This window comes from Heteronotia binoei, chromosome 1, assembly GCF_032191835.1.
Source record: "Heteronotia binoei isolate CCM8104 ecotype False Entrance Well chromosome 1, APGP_CSIRO_Hbin_v1, whole genome shotgun sequence".
NCBI classification, from domain to species: domain Eukaryota; kingdom Metazoa; phylum Chordata; class Lepidosauria; order Squamata; family Gekkonidae; genus Heteronotia; species Heteronotia binoei.
Genome location: NC_083223.1, coordinates 42067368 through 42093127, shown reverse-complemented (window position 1 = coordinate 42093127; position 25760 = coordinate 42067368). Strand labels below are relative to the sequence as shown.

General features: G+C 44.3%; 1 protein-coding gene across 1 annotated transcript in view; it reads right to left on the bottom strand.

Moving 5' to 3' along the window:
- The window catches only part of CYRIA (CYFIP related Rac1 interactor A), a 66587-nt gene extending 51224 nt beyond the window's left edge, over nucleotides 1-15363 (bottom strand). Inside the window, exons 1-2 of the mRNA XM_060233669.1 lie at nucleotides 15310-15363; nucleotides 11097-11132 (exon numbers count right to left, since the gene is read on the bottom strand). The gene's annotated coding sequence lies outside the window, so the exon portion shown is untranslated. The remainder of the gene's footprint in view (nucleotides 1-11096; nucleotides 11133-15309) is intronic.
- Nucleotides 15364-25760: the final 10397 nt, after the last annotated feature.

Below are 25760 nucleotides of genomic sequence, written 5' to 3'. Positions count from 1 at the left end.
GTGGGGAGAGGAACGGAAGGAGATTGTAAGCCACTCTGAGACTCCAAGTGAACAGCAGGGTATAAATTCAATCTCTTCTTTATATCCAATGAGACTTTTGTTCTATCTTTTTTTTTTTTTTGCAATCTTTTGTCACTGGTCAGCATACTTAGAAGCCATACACACATCGGACATACCTTTCAACAAGGTACTTCACCAAAGATAAGAGGTCAGGTTCTCTTATGGATTAAGAATCAGTTAAATGTCAGGAAGCAAAGACGATGAATAAATGGACAGTTCTCCCAATAGAGGAAAGTAAGCAGTGGGGTCCCAGAAGGACTGGTATTAGGGTGATACTATTTAATTTGTTGATAAATGATCTGGAAATAGGAGTGAGTAGTGTAGTGGCCAAGTTTGTATGACACAAAATTATTCAGAATGGTGAAAACCAAGGATGACTGTGAAGAGCTCCAAGAGGATCTCCACAAATCGAGTGACTGGATGACAATGTAGTAAATGAATTCCAGTGTTGGCATATGTAAGGCGATCTACTTTGAAATAAAAACTCCCAACTTCAAATATAGGTTAGTGAGATCTGAACTTGCTGAAACTGAGAGGGGGAAAGATCTTGGGGTCAAAGTAGACAGCTCAATATAAGACAGACCGCCAGTCTGATCCAGCACGGCTTATCTTATGCTCTTATGACACAGACTCAATGTTAAGTTTAAGAAATTCAACAAACAGGGTTTCCACATGCAGATAAACAAAAAAAGCCAACCCATAGGCATTCACTATACCAGGGGTGGCCAACGGTAGCTCTCCAGATGTATTTTTGCCTATAGCTCCCATCAGTCCCAGCCAGCATGGCCAATGGCTGGGACCGATGGGAGTTGTAGGCAAAAAACATCTGGAGTTACCGTTGGCCACCCCTGCACTATACTATTAAAACAGACTGCAGTTAGGGGAATTATCCACTAAGTGGCAATATAAACCTACCAGAGAGATAAACACCCCTTAAAAAAAATCACACTGCAGAAACATTTTTCTGAAAACAAATAGACAGGTCTCCAGGAAAGTCAATAGAACAATGTGTTTGAGTCTGACATTTGTTGTTAGAACAAATACTAACACCTCTAGGCCACTTTTAAGAATACTAAGTGGAATCTAATTAGTAAAAAGATAGAAAAGCAGCAATGATACCCCCAAAAGAAATTTCTTTTGTGTTTTCTTTAAAGTACGCTTACTTTCCAGTAAGTCATAAGTATGAAATTATCATGAAAACAGAAGGCTGCTGGTGAGTGCTATATAAAGATGCACTGCTAAACAGAAATGTATATTAAGCTCCCTTATGTTGTACTGCTTTTTAAAAAATCAGTACAGTCTTTACAATCAGCACAGAACAGTATGGATCCGTCATCTGTTGCCATGAAGGAAAAGCTGGGATACTGACAGTGCAATTTTAAACAGAGTTACACTCTTGACATCAGTGGGCTTAAAAGAGTGTAACTCCCAGGCCTTGAATTCAGCAGGAGCTCACAGGAGCACAGCTCCTGAACCTTTCTGAGGGATCCCCCTCCTCCTCCTCCTCCCCACCTACCTACCTTGTCCATTGAATAGTAGGTGCAGCTGCATAACAATCCCTGGATGAGCTCCACCACCTATTTCTCTACAAAATGACCCCTGGTAACTCCACTTAGGAGAGCACTGTAAAATACAAGGTGCTTTGGTCTGTATCTTTGAACAATGCCTGTTATCTTCCAGTGACAGTACACAAAGATCATTAATAGCAAACAAATACTCTACAAATGTGGGACCATTTCATTAACGCTAAAATGACAAGTCACTCTATTTATACCACATCTGGAGAGTTATCAAAAACCCTTCCAATCCGTTTGGTTTCCTGTTGTACAATATCTTGTAGAGAATGAGATTATTTCGAGTAATTCCTATTATCACGATTTATTATATTTTAAATGCTTAAACAATGTTCTGACATTGTTTAAAGCTGTCAATTATTCTTACTGGTATGCCAAGACAGATATTATTATGTGTCTTGTGTTAGTCTGCTTTTTACTCTTATATTGTAAATGTTGATCTAACTTTTGCATTCCTGTATTTTAAAAGAAAATAATAATAAAAAGTTCCTTTAAAAATTAATAGCAAACAGCTTTGTGCTGGCATCAAAGATTGCTCCTTCCAGCTCTGTTCCTCTGCCCAGGCCATGGGTTTACATTTGTTTTCAGGACATGAATTCCACCTTAATGCACACAGGCTAGAAAACAATCTTCAGTAGAGAGCTGGATATAACAATCTTGACTTCCCAACAAGTGTTGATAGAATCCCAGATTTGGGTAATTATCTGCAAACGAAATCCTGGTTTCACAAACTAACTGTAGTTAAAATAAACCATGGTTTAATGTTACAGCTTGGATCCACTGGAGCATTTCTGTAGACAGAAGGATTTTCCCCTGCAGTTCATGACTCTTTTACTCCCCCTCCCCTACTGCTGCATCCCAAAATCCCCCCCCCCCAAATGCTCCTCCTGGAGGGTATCCTGTCCCCCATGAGCGCCATTGGGGGATTATTTTGGGCTGCATTAGGACAGGAGAGGTAATCAAGTAATTCTCTACAGACAAATATTTTTATCCATGGAAACACACCCAGTGGATCTTGGTGTTTTTACTCCCTTCCTACAGGGCTGCAATCAGCACTGGAGCAGCGCAGGCGGCACCCCCTATCCATTTGGTGGTGTCCCCTTTTAATTTTGAGGCACCTCCACTCCAATCTTCCCTGGAACTGCTTGCAGGAACTATAACACCTTCACTAGCCTTTGTGCTTCCGGACAGGACCTCACCCATCCCCCACCAGATTGCCACCAGGACAATGCTGCTGCATTGGCCTTCCATGGTCCAACCACTCCCCTGAGCCACCCCACTCCCAGGATGCTGGCAGCAATGCTGGGCTGTGGGCAGGGGTCATTTTGTAGAAAAACAGTTGGTGGAGCTTATCCAGGATTGTTATGCAGCTGCACCTACTATTCAATGGACAAGGTGGGAAGGAGGAGGTGGAACTCTCAGAAAGGCTCAGGAGCTGTGCTCCTGTGAGCTCCCGCTGAATTTGAGACCTGGTTGTGGGGAGGGTGGGGGTAAGCTCAGGACTCCAGGAGCACAGAGCTGAGAACAGATGGGAGGAGCCAGAGGAGCGGCATGATGAAAAGTACCCCAGGAATGCTGGGGATGGCTTGGTTGTTAGTGAGGTGTCAGTGCAGAGCTGAGAGTGTGGGAGGCTGGCTGGTCCAAAGAAGCCCCAAGAGGGAGGCCAACAGCAGAGCTGGCACATGCACCCCACATGTGTGTGTTCTGGGGAGGTGGGGCAGACTTGGGTAGGGCTAGTACTGGTACCACCAATAGTCCACACATGTAGAGTGAGGTGGTGGGCCTGGGCTGGGGTGGGATGGGATGGGATGCAGTAACGGCAAGACTGGCTGCAGTTCTGGATGCAGAGGCAGATGAGCAAGGAAGTGCAGAGGAAGCTGCGGAGGGTGAGGAAATGGAGGGGGTGAGGTCCAGACACCAGCATAATGGGGTGACCTCTCCCCGTGGCTCTGCCTTTCCCAGAAGCCACCTGGCAAGCCCACTCACCCATCCAGTCTTTAAATCTTTTTTTTTAAATCTAATTTAATTTGCAGTGCACACCCCAGAAAAAAAATTCCTAGATACGACCCTGCCTTCCTATCAAGAACAGCATATCTAGAATGGCAAAATTTAAAATTACCTTTCACACATCTTACATGTCCCTGTTAGATTCAGAATTTAGCAAAAGGCTTTCCCAAGTTACCAGTTTCATCAAAAACATATGAGCTCATCAGGGGAGGGCGGAATATAAATCTGATTAAATAAATAAATAAAAAGACAACCACTGAGTGTCAGAGAGAGACTGAACTCCCGTACAAATAGAACACACAGCAGAATCCTAAGGCAGACATGTCAAACAAATGGCCTGTGGGCTAGATCCGGCTTATCCAGGGTCTAATCCTGCCCACAAACAACAGGGGGGGAACCAGTCCAAATGCAGACTGGAAGGGGCTATATTAGGGTCTCATACCTGCTGCTGAGGTCCCTCCTTTCCGCAAATGCGGGTCCTCCCCAGGGTCTTTGCCCAAATCTCCAGGGATTGCCCAACCCAGAGTTGGCAACCATAAGGGGTGAGGAGGTTCAGCCAGCCCCCCCTTGGTGACTGCCAGCTGTCCTTGGCTAAGGCATCAGGCCGAGATGTGCTGCCTGCCTGCTAAGCCTCCTCCCCCAGCCAGAGCAAGTTGGGCTCCTGCATCTGCTGCCTTGGCTGCTGGAAAGATGGCTGGCCATATGTGGCAGCCAGAATCTCTTTGGCCCCACCTCCCCAAGCCCAACCCAGCAGCTTCCTACTTGCAGACAGCCCAGGGAAGTTTCCTGCAAGCACAGGTGCCTGTGGAAAGCTGCTGGCTGGCTCTGTAAATGTTCCCATTTATGTAGGCATGTAAACAGAGTGACTGGTCAGGCTGGGAGCACTGTGCACAGCAGCCTGGGTGGGAGAGAAATGCCCAGTGCTTATGTAAGGCCTGTGGAACCAGGCTGCTGGCGCTTAAAATCAAAAAGGTGGCAGAGCAGTTTTTAAACTAAATCTTGGGGGAAAGCCGACAGGAGATGAAATGTCTCTGGTTCGGGAGGACTCGTCTCAAAGAGATGAAGGGTTGGCTGCTATTTTTCTACCGGGTAACAGACCAGAGTTGTCCACTGTGAAGGCGACAAACAATATGGACTGTCTGCCAGAGTCTCGAGGTGGCAGGAGGAAGGTGGCGGGCCTAGCTCGCCTGGGAAATTATAGATGTTTGTATGCAAATGCTAGAAGTGTTCGAAGTAAAATTGGTGAATTGGAATGTTTAGTGTTGGGAGAAAACATAGACATTGTGGGAATTTCAGAAACTTGGTGGAATGAGGAGAATCAGTGGGACACGGTGATTCCTGGATATAAGCTATATCGGAAGGATAGGGAGGGAAGGGTTGGAGGTGGGGTGGCTCTGTATGTCAGAGAGGATATACGGTCCAGTAAGACTGAGGTCAGAGAATTAGATTCACTTTTAGAAATGCTTTGGGTTGAAATAGAGGGCCCAAAAGGAAATTTAACTATGGGAGTTTGTTATCGCCCACCAAATCAAAAGAGAGAGGACGATTATAATATGATGGTAGGCTTAAAGATAGCGGCTAAACGTAAAAACTGTGTTGTAATAGGTGATTTTAACTACCCGCAGATTGATTGAGTCAATATGTGTTCTGGTCGAGAGAAAGAGATTGAGTTTCTTGATGCTCTCAATGACTGTGCTATGGAGCAGATGGTCTCAGAACCCACCAGGGGTGGGGCGATCCTGGATTTGGTCCTAAGTAATGCCCAAGACTTGGTGAGAGACGTAAAAGTGATTGCGCCGCTTGAGAGCAGTGACCATAATGTTATTGATTTCACCGTTTGTATAAATAGGGAGTTGTCCAAAAAGACCGCCACAACCACGTTTAACTTTAAAAGGGGTAAATACACTGAGATGAGGAGGCATGTGAGGAGGAAACTGAAAGGAAAGGTACATACGGTCAAAACCCTCGGGGAAGCTTGGACGCTATTTAAAACTATAATCCTAGAAGCTCAGATAAAATACATACCACGTTAGGAAAGGCACAAACAGGCAAAAGAAAGGACCTGCATGGTTAACAAAAAAAGTAATGGAAGCTGTAAAAGGTAAAAAGGACTCCTTTAAGCGGTGGAAAACCAGTCCAAGTGAGATTAGTAAAAGGGAACACAGCCTGTGGCAAATCAAATGCAAGACTGTGATCAGGCAGGCAAAAAGGGACTATGAGGAGCATATTGCAAAAAACATAAAGACCAACAATAAAACTTTCTTCAAATATATTAGAAGTAGGAAACCAGCCAGGGAGGCAGTGGGGCCCTTGGATGACCATGGGGTAAAAGGATCACTGAAGGAGGATAGGGAAATGGCTGAGAAGCTAAATGAATTTTTTGCCTCCGTCTTCACTGTGGAAGACGAGAACTTTTTGCCCGCCCCAGAACCACTAATTTTGGAAGGGGTGTTGAAAGACCTGAGTCAGATTGAGGTGACAAAAGAGGAGGTCCTACAACTGATAGACAAATTAAAAACTAATAAGTCACCGGGTCCGGATGGCATACATCCGAGAGTTCTGAAAGAACTCAAAGTTGAACTTGTGGATCTTCTAACAAAAATCTGTAATCTTTCATTGAAATCTGCCTCCGTTCCTGAGGACTGGAAGGTAGCAAATGTCACCCCCATCTTTAAAAAGGGTTCCAGAGGAGATCCGGGAAATTACTGGCCAGTCAGTCTGACTTCAATACCGGGAAAGTTGGTAGAAACCATTATCAAGGACAGAATGAGTAGGCACATTGATGAACACGGGTTATTGAGGAAGACTCAGCATGGGTTCTGCAAGGGAAGATCTTGCCTCACTAACCTGTTACATTTCTTTGAGGGGGTGAACAAACATGTGGACAAAGGAGACCCGATAGATGTTGTTTACCTTGACTTCCAGAAAGCTTTTGATAAAGTTCCTCATCAAAGGCTCCTTAGAAAACTTGAGAGTCATGGAGTAAAAGGACAGGTCCTCTTGTGGATCAAAAACTGGCTTAGTAATAGGAAGCAGAGAGTCAGTATAAATGGGCAGTCTTCGCAGTGGAGGACGGTAAGCAGTGGGGTGCCGCAGGGCTCGGTACTGGGTCCCATGCTCTTTAACTTGTTCATAAATGATTTAGAGTTGGGAGTGAGCAGTGAAGTGGCCAAATTTGCGGATGACACTAAATTGTTCAGGGTGGTGAGAACCAGAGAGGATTGTGAGGAACTCCAAAGAGATCTGTTGAGGCTGGGTGAGTGGGCGTCAACGTGGCAGATGCGGTTCAATGTGGCCAAGTGCAAAGTAATGCACATTGGGGCCAAGAATCTCAGCTACAAATACAAGTTGATGGGGTGTGAACTGGCGGAGACTGACCAAGAGAGAGATCTTGGGGTCGTGGTAGATAACTCACTGAAAATGTCAAGACAGTGTGCGTCTGCAATAAAAAAGGCCAACGCCATGCTGGGAATTATTAGGAAGGGAATTGAAAACAAATCAGCCAGTATCATAATGCCCCTGTATAAATCGATGGTGTGGTCTCATTTGGAGTACTGTGTGCAGTTCTGGTCGCCGCACCTCCAAAAGGATATTATAGCATTGGAGAAAGTCCAGAGAAGGGCAACTAGAATGATTAAAGGGCTGGAGCACTTTCCCTATGAAGAAAGGTTGAAACGCTTGGGACTCTTTAGCTTGGAGAAACGTCGACTGCGGGGTGACATGATAGAGGTTTACAAGATAATGCATGGGATGGAGAAAGTAGAGAAAGAAGTACTTTTCCCCCTTTCTCACAATACAAGAACTCGTGGGCATTCGATGAAATTGCTGAGCAGAAAGGTTAAAACGGATAAAAGGAAGTACTTCTTCACCCAAAGGGTGATTAACATGTGGAATTCACTGCCACAGGAGGTGATGGAGGCCACAAGTATAGCCACCTTCAAGAAGGGTTTAGATAAATATATGGAGCACAGGTCCATCAGTGGCTATTAGCCACAGTGTATGTGTGTATATAAAATTTTTTGCCACTGTGTGACACAGAGTGTTGGACTTGATGGGCCGTTGGCCTGATCCAACATGGCTTCTCTTATGTTCTTAAGGGAAACCATGAATGCAGAACACTGATGACTGGGAGCAGAGGAGGCCCACTGAGTCAAGTGAGCCTGCTAACCTGCTGACCCACATGTGCATGACTCTAACCTGCATCCCTCCCTCAGCACTGTAGGGAGGATTAAATTAGAGGCAAAGCCAAAATGCACACTTTCCCCAGGTTCCCTGCATGCAAGCACTGTCTTATGTAAAACCTTGATTGCCAGGCAATGGCTCTCCGTGCAGTGTAAAACATTTCCGTTAACTAGACTAAATGATCCTCTGTCCCCCCTCAATCAGCATCAGGTACACAGTATTTACAGATACACTTCACATACCATGGAACAGCATCCTGTTTTGTAATTTTGCCTGGGTGTGGCTCCAAGGCCATTCCTGGCAACATGTCCTATGACAGTAAGTAGCCAGACTTGTTCCTGATACACAGGAAAAACAGATGGGTATTTGGCTCATCTGCTTTCCAAACAGAACATATGCAAAATGAATTTTAGGCTAGCTTTTCTCTTTGATGCTCCCAAAGAGGCAGGACCAAGCATAAACGGTTTCAGGTTCTTGTTCTGATATGCATTATCCAGAAGTTCCTGAATAAGTAAGGCTGTCACATTAAAATGTCAAAAATAAGGAACATTTTGGAGAATCAGTCTCTCAGCAAAGGGCAGCCACAGTAGTTGTGTTTTATATGTAAATAGGAAGCATCCATGTTACGCCTACTGGATATACTGCACACACTTGTCAGCACCTTAAAATAACCAGTGAAGCCCTGATTTGCATTCCATTATTTATGGTAATGAAAACTGTAAAGGCAGGTAACAGAACTCTAAACTCTGGTACCCTTTTATTCGGGATTTTGTAGCTGGAGAGTTTAAACTGTCTGTTCTGAATGTCTTTTGTTATCACATTAATGAATAATATATATATATATATATATATATATATATATATATATATATATATATATATATATATATATAGGCTTATGGTTGCTGCTTTTGTGGTTTAATTTATATGATGTATCATTTATCTTTCTTGGAAATCTGTTGTTTTATAAGCTATTTTGGCTTCTGTCTTATTGAAAGTCATAAGACAACTCCTAACTATTATGAACTGTGTGTGTACTTCATTTTCACAGTTTATGCTCAGGACAGGATTTTGCTTTCAACCTGAACATGACCACCCCCACCCTGACCAGTTAGCATTTTATTATGTGCAAAATGGGCTCCTCAAGGTGATAGTTCAAGTGGGAAGGAATGGAAACCTGCTGTTTGTGGCACATGCCTCTTGTTAGATTTCTTTTCAGCAGCACTTAATGAAGTTCAACACAGCAGCAGTTTCCTTACATAGCACATACACAACGCCTCAGGGTTCTGCCAGTAGCAGCAACCACCAGAGCCCAAATTAACTTCTGAAGGTGAATGCTGGCAAATATTCTGTGCATCTTAACAAACCTTTGCATGAAAAAGACCACATCCTCCACTTATTCCTTTAAACTTTGGGCATTCATATTAGAAGCACAAAAACTTCTGTCTTCAGTGGATAAAACCACAAATGCTAAAAGAGGGACCTGTGATAATTCTACCAGGTAGAGAAGGCTGGCAGAAGGAGGAGTGTTTTGACTTTCATTCATCTTGGAGATCTCCACAATGGCTCCTTGGGGAAATGTGAAGCTTCATACAGCATTTGTCAGCGAAACCCCATGAAATACGTGAGTAGAGTTGCTTTAGCAGCAGATGGAAGAAACCAAGGTAAATCATGGTATGCAGAAGAGGTATATAAAATGAGAAACTCTGACCTTCTTTCTCTCCCCCCCTCCCCAATCTCTAAATGTCTCCACAAGATTCCTTTGCAGTCATATGCAGTACATTCAAGGACAATTGTTGCTGCCGTCAATTCTCTGAATCTGGAAAATCCCTAGACAATGAGCTGTTTCCTGCATTTGGCCTAAGATAACAGAATTCTACAAGCACTCCAAAGAAGCAGTGGGGTGCATCCAGCCATCCTCTAAGTAGCCTTCCTCCAACTTCAGCAGCTCTTCCATTGGAGATACATTCTTAGACTGGAGGAAGGCTTTATGCTTGAGTCAAAAGTAAAGGTATAGTTAAATTAATAGACTCTGCTCAGTGGAATAGCAGGATAATGGTAGGACTCGCTCCAGTTACTAAGCGCTGCTGACAGATTAGGAGACCTACTGTGTAATCCTAAACAGAACTAGACCATTCTAAACTGATTTACTTCAACAGGACTAGAATGGCACAACTATGCCCAGGTTTGCACTGCGTGGCACTTGGGGCTTGGGGGACCAATTGCAAATTGCAAGCTCCCTCCCTCCCTAGCACTTTTATAGTAGCATCACATGATGGAAAAGCAACATAAGGATTTAACTAGTATAAAAACAAAACACTGCCTGTGTTGCAAAAACAAATGAAGTTGTTCTTCTAAATTTAAAAAAAAAAAACAGATTAGGCCTGAATCAGTAGCTCTGGTATGCATATGGGCTCCAATATACTGACAAAGTTCTGCAATAGCAGGAACTAGGGTTGTTTTTTTTTTGGTAGAAACAGCTCAGCAGGAATTCATTTTCATACTAAGCCACACACCCCAACATAATCAATATTTCACACAGGGCTTTTTTGGTAGAAAAAGCCCAGCAGGAACTCATTAGCATACTAGGTCACACCCCCTGACACCAATCCAGCCGGAACTGCATTCCTGTGCGTTTCTGCTCAATAAAAGCCCTGGTATCCATTCAGATTAGCGTTGCCACCCTCCAGGTGGCACCTGGTGTTTTCCCACTTTTACAACTAATCTCCAGATGACCAAGATCAGTTCCTCCAGAGACAACGTCTGCTTTGGAGGATGGATTCTAAGGCATTATATCCTGCTGAGCAGTGTTCCCCCTAAGCTGTGTGAGTTAGCATCAGTCATTAACACAGGAAGTCCCGCCCAGCAGCAATCTGGAGTTCTACAGGGTCTTGCAATGCCTGTTGCCCATTTTAAGATCACAGCAGCTATTTCCTGCTCAGGATGTGAAATACACCACAAATCTGGGGAGGGGGGAGATTACAGTCCCTCCCCTCCGCAAACCCCACCCTCCCCAGGCTCCATCCCCAAAATCTCCAAATATTTCCCAACCCACGGCTGCCAACCCTAATTCAAATTCAAATGCAAATCCCTATGGGATGCCAACGACTGTGTAGTCATCCATATGTGAACAGTGCCCCACAAAACATTGCTGTGGGGGAAGAGATATATTTATGCATAATGATGTACACAATGCTATTCACAATACACTCTTAACAACCATGACTGCTATGAGATTTCAGGAAGCATTCAATATAGTACGTGATTTCTTACCTGGGAAAGTCTTACTTCTGAATCACGTTCAATAATCTGCAACAATGGAATTGCATAGTCACTATCTGTCTCATACAATACTCACATTTACACACAGTACAGTACTTCCAGGTGAAACTGTTTATCCTTCAGCTTCACAGACTGCACTCCTATATCCCTGTGGGCCTCTCCAAATATTAACAATTAGCAGTATATGTCGACATTCACCAGATTTATGACACTGCAACAGATACGTTTAGGTAGAGAGACACAGAAGCACTTCCTCATTGTTATTAAACAAGGTTTTGTTTTGTTTTCCTAGATATAACTATATTCCAAGAGCTGAAAATTTTATTATTTTTATTGAGATCCCTCAATTTCAATAAATATATAAAGGAGACTTTAAAAACAGTTAATTAAAATAACCCAAATGTAATACAACCAGCATAAATATAAAACACAAAAAGATCACATGTTAAATAGGGTTGCCAGCTCCAGGTGGTGGCTAGAGCTCTTCCACTATTAATTATTTATTAGATTTGTATGTCACCTCTCTCCTGCAATGCAAGGCCTGGAGGGGCTCACAACATTTTCAAAAAATGCAACTGAACTATAAAGTTCATTAAAACAGATTAAAACAGTTAAAATCGTAACCTTCTCCCAGTACCTAGAAGCATTCCAGAGAGAAAACATCTGGAAGACCAATAGCTGCTGAAAGTAAAAGGATTAGCCAAAGGCCTGCCAAAATAATTGCATCTTACATGCCCTGCAGAAGCTGGACAGGTCTTGCAAGGCACGTGTCTTCTCTGATATGGCATTCCACTAGCTTAGGATGGAAAAAAGCCCTTACCTAGAAGCAAGACGTAGTTCCTGAGGATCAGGTTCTTGAAACTGCTCAATGATGAGCACTAGCAGTGTGGGGGGTTCTACTAGGAGAGGCAGTCCTTCAGGTATGCGCCTCCCAGACTGTTTAGGGCAGGGGTGTCGAACTCATTTGCTATGAGGGCCAGATCTGACATAAATGAGACCTTGCTGGGTCAGGCAATGTTGGGCTGGGCCATGTGTGTACCGATTTAAGATTAGGTAGCAGAGATATAAATTGTATAAGGAACACAGACAAACCCAAATATATATTTTTAAAAAACTTAAAACATGCTTAAAACATTAGCACTAATTCGTCTTAAGGATGCTTTCTTTGTATTTCTCCCATGGGATCCAGGGAACTGGGCAAAGGAAGCTCTGGCTCTTTCCTTCCTTCCCCAGGGAACTGGGGGGGGGGAGCCTCAGCCAATAGAAGGAAGAAAGGCTTGGCTCAGTAGCTCTGCTATGCGATTGAGAGAGTCTGGCAAAGCAAGCTATTCCTCCCCCCTTCCTCCTCAAGGGAGGAGCCTCAGCCAATGAAGAAAAGAAAGGTTTTGCTCTGTAGCTCCTGTGCAATGGAGCAAGCCTTGCAAAGCAAGCTGTGATGCAGAAGGAAGCAAAAGAGAGGGAGAAGGAAGCAGATGACAGTCAGTTGATTGGGGGCTTGATAGAAGCCCTCCAGGGGCCAGATTTGGCCCCCAAACTGCATGTTTGACACCCCTGGTTTAGGGCTTTAAAGTTAAAACCAGCACCTTGAACCTAGTCCAGAAACAGATTTGCAGCCAGTGCAGCGATCCCAGCATTGGTTGCATATGGGTAGATTGAGGTAAGTTTGTCATTAGCCTGGCAGCTGCACTCTGGATCACTTGAAGTTTCCAAAGAATCCTTGAGGGCAGCCCAACGTAGAGTGTGTTGCAGTAGTACAGTCTGGAGGTGACTGTGGCATGGATCACTGTGGCATGATTAGGCTGGACCAAATAGGGAGCCAGTTGGCAGCCTTGTAATAGAAAGAAAAACATTGACCTTGCCACTGTGGGAACCTGCTTGTCCAACAGAAGTAAGAAATCAAGCCACACCCCTAGGCTCTTTACTGAGATCACCAGACCTAGCAGGTTTCCATCAAGAGCCAGTAATTGCAGTCCCACCAAAGACTTCCCAGCCACCTTCATCTTTGATAGATTCAAAATCAGCCAGCTCTCCTTCAACCAATCAACCACTGCACCCAGACACTGAATCAACACCAAGGGGGCTGCATATGACTACTCATCCAGCAAGAGAATGAATTGGGTGTCATCAGCATTTTGATGGCACCCAACACCAAATCTCCTGACAAATTCTGCTAGAGAGCACATATATAAACAACATCAGGGACAGGACTGACCCCTGCAGAATATCACAATCTAGTGCAGTGGTCCCCAACCTTTTTGACCCAGGGACCGGCCCCAGGGCCAGCAGGATGAGGGCACCCAATTCGGCCTCCCCCCATTTTCCTCCTCCCTCCTTCACTGCCCCCCGTGCAACCTCACCGCCGCCTCCTCCCCTCGTTTTCCTCCTCCCTCCTTCGCTGCCCCCCTGCACAATCTCACCACCTCCTCCTCCCCACTTTCCTCCTCCCTCCGCTGCCCCCCACGCAACCTCGCAACCTCCTCCCCCCATTTTCCTCCTCCCTCCTTTGCTGCTCCCCGTGCAGCCTCACCGCCCCCTTCTCCTTCCATTTTCCTCCTTCGCTGCCCCCCTGTGCAATCTCACCACCTCCTCCTCCCCCCATTTTCCTCTCCCACTTCCTCCTCCCTCCTTTGCCGCCGCCCCCCAGCCTTGCCACCTCCTCCTCCCCCCCTTTTTCACCATTTTAAGGCCAGGAAAGGGACCATGAAGCACCTCTCAAGCTAACCCCCCTCCCAGCTGATTAGCTGATCAGCAGAAAAACTGCCACAGCAGTGGCGAGTGAAACTCTCCTTGCCTCCTTCCTTCCCCAGCCTTAAAATGGTAAAAACGGGGGGGGGGGAGGCACCGCGGGGGGGGGGGGGGCGACGAGGCTGCACGGCCCGTTGCAAACAGGCCACGGCCCGGTACCAGTCCCCGGGGACCCCTGATCTAGTGCATGCAAAGAGGAGACCTGGTTTCTGACAGCTATCTTCTGAGAGCATCTCTGGAGGAAAAAGGAAAACCAATTCAAGGCAGTACCACATACCCCCAAATGAAACCAGGCAGCCAGCTGTACCAAATGGTCAACTCCATCAAATGTTACTGACAGATTTAATAAGATCAGTAGTGCCAAACCACCTCAACCTAATTGTAGGGGTTTATCCACCAGAGCTACAAGGGCAGTCTCAAAACCAGGCCTGAAACCATATTGGAAGGGGTCAAGTGCAGAGGTTTCATCCAGGAATACTTGAAGCTGTTCAGTCACTGTTCTCTCAATTACCTTTCCCAGGAATGGTAAATTTGACACTGGGCAGTAATTGGCTAGATCCTTTCTAACTAGAGATGGTTTCTTAAGAAGGGGCCTAACAATGGCCTCCTTCAAGGGCCCAGGAAAGCAACCCTGAGAGAGAAATTGATCAATATTTTATTTATTTATTTATTTGTTTATTTATAGTTTGGTCCTTAGCCTTCCCTTTTAAATACTCAAACAGAAAGAGAAAGCCCAGTTGTAACTGGTGACATAGCCAAAGCTCCTGTGCCAGTCCTAGCCTAAGGAGGAAATTTCTATGTCTATTTCCACACAGGATGCTCAAGTGAATGAATATTTACATTTACATTTTTAAGAGGGGCTTTGGCTCACTGGTAGAGCATCTGCTTGGCATGCAAAAGTTCCTGGGTCCAATCCCTGGCAGTTAAAAGGATCAGGTAGGAGGTGATGTGAAAGACCTCAGTCTGAGACTCTGGGGAGCTGCTGCCAACCCGAGTAGACAATACTGATTCTGATGGTTCAAGGTCCAAGGGTATGATTCAGTAGAAGACAGCTTCATGTATTTTTAACCATCTCAGGAATCTATGTCCTTTACGTCCCCGATCAATCCTACAGTGCTGTTGAATATTTCATATTCTACAGAGTACGCTCTTTAATATGAAAAGGATGACCTCATAATAGAAACAGTTATCTCACTTCTGAGAACTGAAAACCTTTAAAAGAGGAAGGCAAATGTTTATATGACTCCAACTGTACCTTGCTTCTGCCTGCCAGCTTCAATATACAAAGCTATAACAGAACCAGCAAAACTGGCAAGGCACATGATCAAACTACGTCAAAAGGGTAAAAAGGAGGAAATCAAAGTTTTCAAATCAGTCACACTGCACATGAAACCACAGCAAAATCCAGAAGAGGCCAGGCACAGCCAACAAGAATATATCTTAACAGATGAGATCTTACCTCTTCAGAAATTCTCCAAATCTCTTAGAGTTCTAAGCGAAGAGCAAAATCTGCCAAATATACATTTAGAACATTAGGTTACAATTATTAATGATGTGCACTAAATAAAAAGTTTAAATAATACATAATGTATAAACACATAGGTAGACAAGAAAAATATCATATTCATTTTAATTACAGTGTGGTTTAGTGGTCAGAGTGTCAAATGAGGCTCAAATCCCCAGGCTGCCATGGTAGTCGGCTGGCTTGTCTTGGGCCAGCTACACACTCTAAGCCTAACCTACCTGGCTGGGTTGTTTTGAGGATAAGATGGAGGAGGGGAGGATGATGTAAGTCACCTTGAATAAAAGAATAAAACTTAGTCTGATTAAAACGCAGGGAGTGCCTTGTAGGCTTGCACTTTCCTGCTCATGCATATTCCCTCCTCACCACTACAGCATTAACTACAGTTAGAGTTATAGGTGCACCAAATTTTAAGCTGATCATAGCTAGCTTCAAACTAAAATTTGAAACTACAGTCACTGGCTGGTATGCAAATACCAGTTCAACCTAGACTGGAATAATACTTGAGAGTCACCATGATTTTGCAAACCATACTGCGTTTGGACATTTATTTTATTTTATTGGATTTATATCTCGCCCTTCCCGCCAAAGCAGGTTCAGGACGGGACACGAATGAGAACCATTGGTGGATGTATTAAACGCACTCCAACCTACTGGCTAGCCATGTTGCGCCACATCGCTTCCCCACATCTCTGAAGACAAGATGTTCTTTGTGAATAAAGATCAATGAAAACAGAGAGTTACCTATCTACAAAGACATGGCTGACATGGGCCGATCCAGACTAAGATCCTGACACCCAGCAATAAGATCTGCACAAATCCTGCAATCACAAAATTTCAATCTAGGAAATGAATGGTTGTGAACATCAGTTCCAACCAATATCCATAACCGTCTAAACACCAGCGAAAGGCCCACAGGATTTGACTTGTCAGTTGAAATACGGAAGACAGCTAATAGAATATGAACAGGCTTTGGCACTTGTGCAGACCCGTTGTTTAGATGCAGGACCTATATATGAATGTGGTGCTGCCTGCCAAAATGTTTTCCATCTGTCACTGGAATGTGAGCATCATGCTTTCTAGGAAGATGTGGTAGAGCTCTTTGGACTCTCCCTAGCTGAGACTGAGTGGATTGAAAATTTAGATATTAATAGCCCAGGAAAGCCCAATCTTGGAAGCCAAGCAGGGCCGACTATGGCAAGTACTTGGATGGGAGACCTCCTTAGGATACCAGGAGTTGGGAGGTGGGGGTAGGCTTTATTCAGCCACCTCCCTGAATATCCTCCAGGCTCCCAGTATGGGTCAGTCACTCAAGGTCATCATGACTTCTAGGCGCACACATAGGCACACATATAAATATAAAAATACCAAAAAGAAAAGAAAAATTAGGGGGATAGCCCAATTGGTCTGCATACCTATTGTATTATATAATCAAAGAGTCAAAAGGGACCCCCAGGATCTAGTGCAACCCCCTACACAATGCAGGAAATTTGCAAGTACCTCCCCACACATACCCCCAGTGACCCCTGTTCCATGCCCAGAAGATGGCAAAAAAACTCCAGGATCCCTGGCTAAACTGGCTTGGATAAAAATTGCTTCCTGACCCCAAAGTGGAGATCAGCATTTCCCTGGGCATGTATCAACTCAGTTATATATTGTATATTGTGATATGCTTCCTGTGTGTAACTCTGCCATATGATAAACAAACAAACAAACAACTTGAATTCAAACTTCTTGCTCAGCTGTATGGGACATGAATGTTTACTTTCCATACCAGGAGGAAACACTGTTTTAGCCCTGAACTCTTGGTTAGTATCTTTTCCTTGAGTACAGAGAAACACACATAAAAAAAATAAGTTCACAAATGGCTTCCTTTGTCTATAAACAGACATCATCCTGTAGCATTGCTTGAATGGTGCTATTAGGCGGTATCAATCCATCTTGCTTCATGAAGTATTCTGGACTGAATTCCCCAGAGAGTCATGGCAAAGTTCTGATTCTCACTACATCTCTATACCCTAGTACCAGAATCAAAAGCCTAAAAGGTTTTCCACTTTTCACAAAGGTGCTTTTTCCAACCATATCCAAACTACCATGGCTGGCATCCAAAAACCTACTTTAGCCCCACCCAGCGCTGTCCTGTTTTCTTCAAACAGCAGGTCTCCATGCCATATCACAAATTTAGAAACTTCAAATTTATTTCCAGTGTAACATTTGTGGGGGGGGGGGGGGGGCTGTTTCAAAAATACTTCATATCCCCACCATGTAGGATGACGAACTGTAGCTTAAAAAACTCTTTGAGATTTGGAGGCAGTTCCTGTGGAGAGGGAATTTAAGAAGGGATTTTACCTAGAATCTGTGGTACACCATAAAGTCTGCACTCTGAAGCAGCTATTTTCTTGCTGCGGCTGGGAGATCAGTTGTAATTCTAGGAGAACTCCAGGCCCCACCTGGAGGCTCACGGACCTACTATTAGGTCCACAGAACAAATATGTGGTCCTTGGCCTACCTATTCCAACAACAACAACAAAATGAGAACAGTGCCTGGTACAGTCTAGACAACGCCTAGCAAATGTATTTAGCCACAGACAAAATGCACATTTTAAAAAGCCAGTTCAAATACTGCAACACAGCAGTCAACTCTGTGTTATGGGTGAAAAGCTTATTACCCATGCCAAGTTTGAGCAATCACACTTTACAGTCAATTTAACTTAAGGCAATGCACAGCTGCTATTTTGAAAGTTTCCTGCTGTGGAAGTTAATAATGAAGACCATACGATCAGTCTTCCAGCACACATTGATTTAAAAAAAAAAATTAAACCCTGCGTAACAGCATCTTTAAACACAAGAAAAAGCATGACTACTAGGAAAAAAAGATGTAAAAGTGATAATAACACAGCACAACAAGCCAAGGCTCTTTCAGAATTCCTCAGACAAGATTTTGATTTGGCTCCCCTTTTCCTGTCTTATTACTGCAGAGCACTGAACAATGGGAAGCCAAGAACATGCTTAACGTGGGAAAAAAATGTCCCAGTCCTACCACCCCGCTCTCATGCACCATGACATGGAGCACAGATACATCAAAACCACACATTGTACAGTGAAGCAGCATCCTGGAAAATTCAGTAAATATTAAACAGAATTGGAAGCCAGTGTTTTCAGAAGCTAAAACTCAGTTGTGCGAGTTCATGCTAATCCCTGCTGAACACTGACTCACTTGCCCAAACCACTACCAATGCAATCCTGAACAGAGTTACACATTTCCAAGTCTGTTAACATCAACAAGTACAGAAGGGTTTAACTCTGTTTAGGATTGCACTGTGAGTGTACGTCTGATGTTGTTTATGTAAACACAGCCACTGCCCCAACACTCTTTCATACACTGCAAGGCTGGAGTTCTCCCAGTATTACAACTGCAGACCACAGGCTGCATTCTGATGGGCGATTTGGACTGACACAGCTACCTCCCATACCCGGATTAAAATGGCATTTTCATATGCACACATCTGGGCCCTGCCACACACTTTTCTGTACCCTGTCTCCTGATGCCTCTCTGCCGCTTCCAAAAGCCACCAGGTACTTCCAGGTGGCAAATTGCTGAAGTGTTTCCCTATCACCTTTCACGACCTTCAGAACAGCTGGGGTGCACCAGGGAAGCGCCTGATATGCACTTGAGCAGTATGACCGTTCCTCTTGGTTATGCACACCCTATGCCTCAAACTGTGCCAGCTTTGTTCAGAGCCAGGAGACTGCTGCTGCAAGCTGCCGGTCTGAATGCAGTCACAGAGATCAGTTCCTCTTTAGGTGAGGGTGAACTCTAGAGGGTGAACTCCATGGTACAGGAGAAATAGAAGACCTGGAACTACAGCATTTCCCTGCTGAGCTTCCTCTTTTCCTCATGTGAACATAAGGAAAGCTATACTGGATCAAGCCAATGCCCCATCCAGTCCAACATTCTGTCACAAAGTGGCTAAAAAACCCAGGTGCCATCAGGAGGTCCACCAGTGGGATCAGGACACTAAAAGCCCCCCCTCCACTGTCCCCCCCACCCCCGGCAAGCACCAAGAATACAGAGCAGCATCACTTGCCCTAGACAGTGAGTTCCATCTATATCTTGTGGCTAATTATCACTGATGGACCTCTGCTCCATATGTTTATTCAATCCCCTCCTGAAGCCATCTATGCTTGTAGCTGCCACTACCTCCTGCAGCAGTGAACTCCATGTGCTAATCACTCTCTGGGAGAAGAAACGCTTCCTTTTTTCTGTTCTAACCCAACTGCTCAGCAATTTCTCTGAGTGCCCACGAGTTCTTGTATTGTGAGAAAGAGAGAAAAGTACTTTTCTCTGCCTTCTGTAACCCATGTGTAACCCAGGCACTGGAAGAAAGGGCAAGTACAGGGCTTAAGGCCTCCTTTCTTAAATCCCCCCTCCCACTCACATACCTTGACTTAAGCAAAGTAACTATTTATTATAAGAGTAAACAAAGTTTTGTACATAGGGTATGGTGCTCCCCACCCCCAAAGTACTTTCCCTTCCCAAACCAGAGATCCAGCAGTCAGTGTCCCAGAAGTGTTGCTTTCTTGATGAAGCTGGTCCAGTCGCAGTCCCTCAGAAGTAGCAGCCTCCAGTGGGAAGGAAAGTCCTCAGGGCCTCTCTCCTCGCCATCCAAAAGAAGAAGTCAGCTTCAGTTCATAGGCAGTCTTGCCAGTTTGGACTCCATCAACATGTATTTATAGTTAGGATTTTTGGTCGCAATGTGCATTACTTTGCACTTGACCATGTTGAACCTCATTTGCCACGGTGACGCCCACCTGCCCATTCTCGACAAATTCCTTTGGAGTGCCTCACAATCCTCTCTAGTTCTTACCACCCTGAACAACTTAGTGTCATCCGCAAACTTAGCCACTGCTTACCACCCTCTGCTGTGAAAATTGCCCATTTATACTCACTGTCTGTTTCCTATTAATAAGTCAGTTTTTGATCCATGAGAGAAATTTTCCTTTTACCTCATGACTATAGCACTTCCTTCGGAGCCTTTGATGAGGAGCTCACTGGAAGTTAAGGTAAACAACATCTATTGTGGTCTCCCTTGTCCACGTTTGTTCACTCCCCACCCAAAGAACACTAACAGATTAGTGAGACAATAGCTTCCCTTACAGAACCCATGCTGAGTCTTCCTCGGTAGCTTTTCTTCATTAATGTGTCTACTAATTCTCTCTTTAGTAACGGATTCCACAAACTTACCCGGTATTGACATCAGACTGACTAGCCTGTAATTTCCCAGATCTCCCCTGGAACCTTTTTAAAGATGGAGGTGACATTAGCTACCTTCCAGTCCTCAGAAATGGAGGCATTTTAATGAAAGATTACATATTTTTGTCAGGAGATCCACAAGTTCACATTTGATTTCTTTTAGCTCTCTTGGATGTATGCCATCCGGGCCTAGTGATTTATCAGTTTTCAGATTGTCTATCAGTTGCAGGATCTCCTCTCGTCACCTCTCATCACTTATGGTGACCCCATAAGGTTTCCAGGACAAATGAGTAAGTTTGCCACTGTTTTCCTCTGCAAAGTCTCTCCTGGTGGTCTCTCATAGAATAGTGTTGGAAGGGACCTCTAGGGTCATCTAGTCCAACCTCCTGCACAATGCAGGAAACTCACAAACACTTCCCCCTAAATTCACAGGATCTTCATTGCTGTCAGATGGCCATCTAGCCTCTGTTTAAAAACCTCCAAGGAAGGAGAGCCCACCACCTCCCGACGAAGCCTGTTCCACTGAGGAATCGCTCTAACGGTCAGGAAGTTCTTCCTGATGTTGAGCCGGAAACTCTTTTGATTTAATTTCAACCCATTGGTTCTGGTCCTACTTTCCGGGGCCACAAAAAACAATTCCACACCATCCTCTAGATGACAACCCTTCAAGTACTTGAAGATGGTAATCATATCACCTCTCAGCCACCTCTTCTCCAGGCTAAACATCCCCAGCTCCTTCAACCTTTCCTCATAGGACTTGGTCTCCAGACCCCTCACCATCTTCGTCGCCCTCCTCTGGACCCGTTCCAGCTGTCTATATCCTTCTTAAAATGTGGTGCCCAAAACTAAACACAATACTCCAGGTGAGGTCTTACCAGAGCAGAGTAAAGCGATATCATCACATCATGTGATCTGGACACTATACTTCTGTTGATACAGTCCAAAACTGCATTTGCCTTTTTAGACACCGCATCACACTGTTGACTCATGTTCAGCGTATGATCCACTAAGACCCCTAGATCCTTTTCGCACATGCTACTGCTAAGACAAGTCTCCCCCATCCTATAACCATGTATTGGATTTTTCCTACCTAATGCAGAATTTTACATTTATCCCTGTTAAAATTCATTTTATTGATTTTAACCCAGTTTTCCAGCCTGTCAAGGTCATCCTGTATCCTGTTTCTATCTTCTTCTGTGTTTGCAACCCCTCCCAATTTAGTATCATGTGCAATTTAATAAGCATTCCCTCTATTGTCACTCCTCTCCAAGATGATGAGGAACCATTCACAAGAACTCTTTGCGTGCGATCTGTCAACCAGTTACAGATCCACCTAACGGTAACAGGATCCAAACCACATTTTACCAACTTGTCAACAAGGATAGTATGTGGAACTTTATCAAAAGCCTTACTGAAATCAAGATAAACGATGTCTACAGCATTCCCCTGATCCAGCAAGGTAGTCACTTTCCCAAAAAGAGAGATCAGGTTAGTCTGACATGACTTGTTCTTGAGAAAACCATGCTGGCTCTTAGTAATCACATCCATTCTTTCTAAATGTTCCAGGACCGACTGTTTGATGATTTTTTCCAAAACTTTTCCAGGTATAGACGTCAAGCTGATGGGTCGGTAGTTACCTGAATCGTCTTTTTCCCCCTTGGTGAAGCTGAAGACAACATTCGCTCGCTTCCAATCTTCCGGCGCCTCTCTTGTTCTCCAAGAATTCTCAAAAATAATAGCCAGAGGCTCAGAAATTACATCAGCAAGCTCTTTTAGAACCCTTGGATGCAATTCATCTGGCCCTGAGGACTTAAGTTTCATTTAAAGAAACTAGGTGTTTATGTACTACCCTTATGCTGATCCTAGGTTGGAACTTCATACCCTCCTTATATGTTCTGTTTTTGCCATGTTGAGCAATGCTTCCCTCAGAAGAGAAAACTGAAAAAAGAAGGAATTGAGCAGTTCTGCCCTCTCTTCATTACCTGTTATAATTTCACTTTCTTGCCCTCGCAATGGGCCTACCATATCCTTGCTCTTTTTCTTACTCTGAACATAAGAAAAGAAACCTTTTCTGTTGTTTTTAGCATCTTTGGCCAGCCTAAGCTCATACTGAACTTTAGCTTTCCTAACTTTTTCTCTACAAGCACTGGTGATTTGTTTATACTCATCTTGGTTATAAGGCCCTCCTTCCAATTCCTAAAAGAGTCTTTTTTATTTCTCAAGTCTTTAGAGAGCTGTTTATGGAGCCACTTCGGCTTCTTTAGGCTTTTTCCATTTTTTCTTCTCATAGGAATCATCTGTGATTGTGCTTTCAGTATTTTGCTTTTAAGAAACTCCCACCCCTCCTGAACCCCTTCCTCCTTGGTATCTCTGACCATGGGATTTTACCCAGCATAGTTCTAAGTTTATCAAAGTTTGCCTTTCTGAAGTCCAACTTATAAGTCTGACTACATATAGCTTTTCCCTTCCCTAAGACTGTAAATTCCAAAATCACATGGTCACTACTGCCCAGGGTGCCCACTATTTCCTCTTCTTCAATCAATTCTTCTTTGTTGGTAAGAATCAAATCCAGAATAGCAGATCCCTTTGTTTCCTTCTTCACTTTCTGCAAAAGGAAGTTGTCAGCAAGACAAGTCAGGAATCTATTTGACTTTTCATTTTTAGCAAAGTTGGACTTCTTTGACTTTGACTTCTATTTGACTTTTCATTTTTAGCAAAGTTGGACTTCCAACAGATGTCTGGGTAATTGAAATCTCCCATGATCACTGTATCCCTTCTTTTGGAGAACTTTGCAATCTGCTGTAGAAGTATCTCATCCAAGTCCTCTGACTGACTTGGTGGTCTATAGCAGATCCCCACAATAATATCACTGTTATTTCTTACTCCTTTTATTTTCACTCAGAGACTCTCAACTGAGCTGCCATGCTTCACATATTTCCTCACAAGTATATACCTCCTTCACATATACTGCTATGCCTCCGCCCTTTCTCATTTGCCCGTCCTGTTTAAATAAGTTGTACTCCTGAATCCTAATATTCCAGTTGTGAGTGTCATCCCACCAAGTTTCAGTAAGGCCTATTATGTCATAGTCTCCTTCCTTTATTAGGACTTCCAATTCCTCCTGTTAGTTTCCCATACTCTGTGAAGAGACACTGGAATCCACGTTTTATGCATCCTGAGGGTTCAGTTTCTGTACAAGCCTGCAAGTTCACATTACCTAGCATATGCATCACTCTTTGCAAATCTTTAATGTTCTTATCCCCAGTTTCTGGCATCATATGAGGCTTTGAATTATTGTCTCGCTCCCCCATACAATTTAGTTTAAAGTCCTCCTTATTAGATTACCAAACACTCTTTTCCCTACCGCCGTAAGGTACAAACCATCTCCTGATAGAAGACCACCATCTCGAAAGCGTAAGCCATGGTCCAGAAATCCGAATCTTTCCTGACAACACCATCGACATAGCCGGTCGTTTATTTGAAGTATTCTTCTTTCTCGTCCTAAGCCACAGCCTTCAACAGGAAGCATTGACGAGAACACAACCTATGCGCCCAGCTCCTTCACCTTCTGACCAAGAGCCACATGGTCTTTTCTAATACATTCAGGGCTATGATGGGCAGTATTGTTCGTTCCCATGTGGATCAGCACGAAAGGATAGTAATTTGTGGGCTTGATAAGTCTTCCAATCCTTTCTGTCACGTGCTGGATGCTTGCACCTGGCAGACAGCAGACCTCTTGGGATGACAAGTTCAGTCGGCACACTTTGGGCTCCACCCCTCTAAGCAAGGAGTCTCCAATTACCACCAGCTTCCTCTTCCTATACCGGGGAGCAGAAGCTCCAGGTTTCATATCCACAGGATCCTGAGAAACTTTTTTCAAGCTTTGTGGAGGCTGGGGAAGTAGCCCTTGTTCCAATGGTTCAAAATCAGTTACTGTGGGGAGATCCTGGAACCTATTGCTGAGCAGCAGGGGCTCAGAACAACTCCCTAATTTTCTTAATCCTTTGAGTTACATTTTTCCAGGAACCCTTCTCCTGTTTTGGGTCCTCTTCTAATTGCTAAGATGCCATTTCCTCTCCCTCCTCTTGTCCTTTCAAGAGCACCTCATACATTTTGTCAAGAAAATCCTCATCTTCCTTTATACACTGCAGTGTGGACAATCGTGCCTCCAGTCCCTGTATCTTTTCCTCCAGGAGGGCCACTAACTTACACTTGCTGCAAGTGTAATTCGTGCTACTCTCAGGTAGAAATACAAACATCCCACAGTCTTTACACGTCACTGCCTCTGCTCCCTCACCAGCCATACTGCTGCAATCCATTTCAACATTTTCTTTATCTTCACTTCTCTTTAAATCTCACTACCAACTGCCACTTGAAACTACTTTTTAGTAACTACCCACCTTTCTACAGAACCCCTAGGCTAGACCCCCAGGCCAAGAGCCACAGGTCAAGAAGGGCCTCTGGCAAGGATGAGCCTTGCAGATTAAAGGCTCAAGCCCCCACCGATCTCTGACTCAACAGCCAGAGCAACAGCAGAGGGTGCGGCCAGCAATTACCCCCAGGCAAACAAGCTCTCCTCACTCAGCAACAGCTACACGAAAGACACACAAAACAAACCAGAAACCCCTTTTCAGCAGGCACCAAGCACTCCACATTTACCTCCCACAGCAACCCTACGTAGTACTCCCCAGCAGTTTTAGAAAAGCAAGTCAAGTCTCACTCACCTTACTAGCAGCTCTGTTCTAGATCCCATTCGCTTCTTTTATTGCAGCTGAGCCACTTCTGCCTCTGGCAAGGATGAGCCTTGCAAATTAAAGGCTCAAGTCCCCACCCACCTCTGACTCAACAGCCAGAGCAACAGCAGAGGGTGGGGCCAGCAATTACCCCCAGGCAAACAAGCTCTCCTCACTCAGCAACAGCTTACCAGCAGCTGTTCTAGATCCAAACAGCTTCTTCTACTGCAGCTGAGCCACTTCATCCAATTACTAAAATTAGTTTCTGAGATCTGATAAAATTGGGTTATACTTCTACTATACCATTCTACATCCCCATGAAGTAAAACTAGCACATCAAGAAGAGGCTTTGCTAAATGCTAAATACAAAATTCCTCAAATCCACTCACCAGTGACAATCA